This window comes from Alexandromys fortis, unplaced genomic scaffold, assembly GCF_014885135.2.
Source record: "Alexandromys fortis isolate MF-2015 unplaced genomic scaffold, M_Fortis_MF-2015_v1.1 scaffold_71, whole genome shotgun sequence".
Lineage (NCBI taxonomy): Eukaryota > Metazoa > Chordata > Mammalia > Rodentia > Cricetidae > Alexandromys > Alexandromys fortis.
In genome coordinates, this window is record NW_026067954.1 from 5549102 (window position 1) to 5553718 (window position 4617).

The 4617-nt window shown below is 44.4% G+C and overlaps 1 long non-coding RNA gene across 1 annotated transcript; it reads left to right on the top strand.

Moving 5' to 3' along the window:
- Positions 1 to 1776: 1776 nt before the first annotated feature.
- On the top strand, positions 1777 to 4246 carry LOC126507366 (uncharacterized). Its single transcript, XR_007593501.1, has 3 exons — positions 1777 to 2264; positions 3707 to 3809; positions 4150 to 4246. It is a non-coding gene; the product is annotated as an uncharacterized lncRNA (long non-coding RNA).
- Positions 4247 to 4617: the final 371 nt, after the last annotated feature.

Below are 4617 nucleotides of genomic sequence, written 5' to 3' on the forward strand. Positions count from 1 at the left end.
ATATAATCTCCAAACTTTTCCCTTTCATCTCAAAAACTCTGGGATGGATGCATTTTTTGTAATGTGTTAGCCTGCTACTGCTATCATGAAGATGTCCCTGCCTTTTAACACAATGAATATATTCATCACTCAAGTACCAACTTTTAGGAATATACCAATAAGGGGCTATTTATGATTCCTGCTCACACGGTGACTCTGGCTCATGTGATCTTAGTTATAGGCAGGAATCGACAGTGCTGTGTTTTACCTGCTGTCCTGTATTTCTCTGCTCCCAGATAATTCTTCGTCTGTCTGAAAATCTAGGTCACCTCATCCATACTACTCGGTGGTCCAATGACCCTCAAATCATGCCAGATTTGCCTAAGTCATTCATTCATCCAGACCTTCAAGTACAGTGACTGAGTTATATTTTGGTCAACTTTAAAGGTTGAAAATAATCTAAACCTCTTCAGTTGAACTGCTCTGGGTTAGAGTCCCCTGGAAAGGCTGTGTTTCTCTGGCTCCCTGTTAGACAAGGTTTTGTCCTTGGTTTTAATCAAAGATGTTTTAGCCGAGGCTGCTGTGTATAAGCTCTTCTTTTGGAGGTTGGAGAATGGACCGATGTGGGTACGTGGTTCCATGAGAGCTGTCTCTAGGATGGCTGGGTATCTATGAGTAAGTCTCGGTGAGTATTTGCCTAAAAGGACCAAAGGGCAGTGTGGGTTGCTAAAGTCCCTGGACTGGGTTCAGGAGACATTGGTAGTGGTAGGAGATATGGACACACAAAGAGATGTGTATACACCCCGCCCCCATGTGAAGCAAAATCATGGCAGTAAGAGATCCACGGCAAGAAATCAAAGACTGTTGCTGAGAGGCACAAAATATCCCTGAATCCTGCATCATTGCCTTGGACCTGGAGATCCTTAGATACTTGTTCATGTGCTCTTGTTGGGAAGAGGCCATGCTCCGCTTCAGGTATTCTGACTTTATATTAACTCGGAGAGCTAATGCATTTTCCCTTTCCCGCCAACCCTATTCCTCCTTTCTCATGACCTTTTACACCAAGGATATTTCTTGCCTCTTGATTAGAACTCAAATGAATCCTCAAGTCTTATCTTCTTGGGGGCAAGGAGAGATTCTATGGAGTCTCCATCTCTGTCACAGACATCACAAGTCAAGGTGTCTTGTCTTAGATCTTGGGCAGGGCCGTTAAGCTTGCTTGGACTTGATAACTCCCCAAAGAGACTTCGACTGTCCCTGGTGGGCAGGGCTTAAGGGAAGCATGAGTGAGTGCTTTGGAGGCCTTGGGTGCTGGAGGACAGGAAGCAGGACTGGCGGGAAAGGGGCTTAGCTGGAGAAGAGGATGGGACTGGAGTTGGTCAGGGGCTGTAGGGACATCTGAATGGGGAGCCAGGAGATGCAGACCATGCCATCCTGCAGTCCTCATTCTGTCATTAAATCTGAGAAGCGACCATGTGGGTGTGCCAGCTCACCCGCCCTCACCGTCACCTCATCAGGCATGAAGTGCCAGGATTAAAGAAAGAAAGAAACGAAAGGAAAGGAAAGGCCTCATTACATGGCTGGAAATCCTCACAGCAGATATAAAATTTTATGAGTTGCCTATTGCCCAGCACCCCGTGTTTTTGACATCCCCCGTTTCACATACAGTACTTTAAACACATGAGACACAGGCATTACTGCTAAAAAAATTTTTTTTCACCCTTTTCATTTTTCCCTCCTTTCTGTCATGGCTTAGTGGGTAGCTCTGAAGTTTTAATACTGAAGGGCCCATTTCATGTTATTTATTACCTTGCTTGTGTGAACGCCGAGGCCTATAAATCGTCAACACAGGCTGTCTAATTCCAGCAACAGCAAGGTTTCGTCACATGTAATTAAAAGATCCCAAAGCCATTGGAATGTAATGGATTTGGAAATGACACCATGGGGGCAAGGGGAACAGGCCCGTGAAGAGGCAGCAGTATTTCAAAGGCTCTCTTGCAAGGTTGGGATCGATGGGGCCACCTGGCAGGGCTCCAGCAGGCCTAGCTGATGTGGGGGATAAAGGAACTGTCTGGATTTGCTCTTATCTTCGGCTCTGGGAACACACCTTTGTCATTCCCACCTCCACAGAGGTGTACAGAGTAAGTGAACTCACACATTCCTGCAGCCTGGCCTGCCAAGGCTCAAGTTCTGACAGCACTGGGCTGCTGCCATCTGGCAAGAGGAATTCTAGAAGCAAGGAGATAACACAGTCTTACGGGCAGACACCATGTCCTGGGCAGCAGGTACGTCTGGGTGTTTACCTTCTGTACAAATAAAACAGGACTCTTTCTCTTGTCTACCATATCCCCTGAAACTGTTTCTGGTTCTTGTAGGCCACATGGTTGCTTTTCAGTGACTCACAGTTTGTAGTCAAATGAGAGCTCTGTAACTCGCTGCACATAGACCCTTCCTCTGAGTTCCCTGAGGACCGTCTCTACCCAGTTATTGGAGCATACTGGGGCTGGGTTAGTCCTCTGTCTATTTTGCTGCCTTACTAGTTTCATGGGTTCCTCACAAGCACAGACTGAGCACATATCTTTTCTGGCCCTGGTGGCTTTGAACTGGTCATCAGAGGTATAAGCCACTTCCTATGTAAGAAAAGAGGAGAGGGAAAAGGAAGGAAAGGAAAAGATTAGAAGGAAAGAAATAGGGGAGAAAAACATGATCTTTTGCTATCACTGGTCTTTTAAAAATATGGATAACTTGACTCTTGTATGATAGCCCCCATCAATTTATATTCCCTAGTGTTCAGAGCCTATGTCTCCCCCAGGGCACTAGGGTGGTGGGTGTGACTAACAGTCTTCAGAAGTCATGGCCAATCTGTTTAGAAATCAGTTTATTAAAAAGATTATGGTTTAGTAAATTAGTGGTTGTAGATTCTCCTTGACCATGTCGTTAGCTAGGTTTCCAATACCAGGGATGGTTCTCCATTTGTTGAGCAGTTCTCAAACTCAATTAGAGAGCTGTTGGTTACCACTAAGGTGTGTGTGCCACTACTGTGTTCTTCTGGTTCTTGTGCCATGCTGGTCATTGATATGGTTCATAGGTGTCGTAGGGTCAGGTAGCTGCATAGGACTGTTGACTGCCTTCTTCCTCTGGAAGTTTACATGGCACCTTCTGGTACTATGAAAGCTAATCTTCAGGGAGGGGGCCTTTCAGGTCAGTTCAAGCTCAGGGGCCTGTGGGCCCTGTTTCTGAAGTATGCATGGTGTCTCTAGCAATAGCAATATCAGAAGCTATACCTGTAAAGTCTCACCAAATTGATTCCCTAAATATGAGCTGAACATGGACAACACCAAGGATTATGTCAAACTGGGTAGAGAAAAACCCATGCAGCCTCAGCCCTATGCAAAGAACTGTAAGCAACTGAGGAAAGCTGGGAAGGGGAGAGGCGGGCTTCCTCAGAGAAGAGTACATCAATTGGTTGCACAGAGCCAGACGGTCAGCTTTGAAAACATACATCCCTGTAGCATTATGTGAACTGAACAGATTATAGTTAGGAATATACATGCATATACATAAACTTATATGCATGCCATAACAGTTTAAAAGAGAGACTGTGAACTTGAAGGAGAGCAGGAAGGGGTATAGATGAGGGCTTGGAGGGAGGAAAGGGAAGGGAGAAATATAAACAAATTATAATCTCAAAAAAAATCATGATTTATGTCTTGTCTCTCCTCTTAAGGAAACAGGCTGCCATGTGTGAAGAAACCTGTGGGGGGTTCACCTGTCTAGGACCTAAAGCTTTTGGCTGTAGCCAGCCAGGATCTCAACCTGTCAACAGGCAGGTAATGATCTTAGGAGTGAGTTATCCTAACTGAGCACTGAAACGACTTAAACCATCTTGGACAATAGCATGGATGAAACCTTATGAAAGACCCTGAGCCAGAGACACTCACCAAAGCCACCCCAACATTCCCTCACTGCAGATTCTGAGCTAATGAATATTATTTCAGTTTTCTACAACCTGAAGTAATGAACACACAATGAACAAATAACAAAAACCTATCTACACTAAATTTTTTAAGCTTTACTTTTATTTTGTAAGTGTGGATATTTTGCCTGCATATGTATATCTGCACAGCACATAAGTAGATTTTAATCCCACGTGTCTGGTATCATTTTAAGAAGACAGACTCGCTCATGAAGACCATGTGAAGATGAATGCAGAGATTAAAATACATGTCAAGAACAACAAGGATTGGAGGCCATCATCAAAGGAGGCTTAGAACAACACCAGGAGATTGATTCTTCTACTAATTCCATTAACATCTTGGCTTGAGAAATTTAGTTTCCATATTGTGAAAGAATAAAATCTGTGTTAGCCACCATGTTTGTGGTCCTTTGCTATCTCAGTCCCAGGAAGGTAACATGCCTTCTTGATACACTTTTAGGAACTGATCTCATGACCAGAACTTTCTCGGAATTTATAGGCCACCTGTTGATCGTTAGCAGACCTGGGGTACCTTCCAGAGAGTTCCTTCTCTCGTAGCTAATGCAATCAATCTACCTCCTCTAGGCAGCCCTCCTATGAAGCCTAAGAGGAGGGAACTTGATTTGTTTAGCATCTCTCTGCTTAAAACAGCAGGACATCTG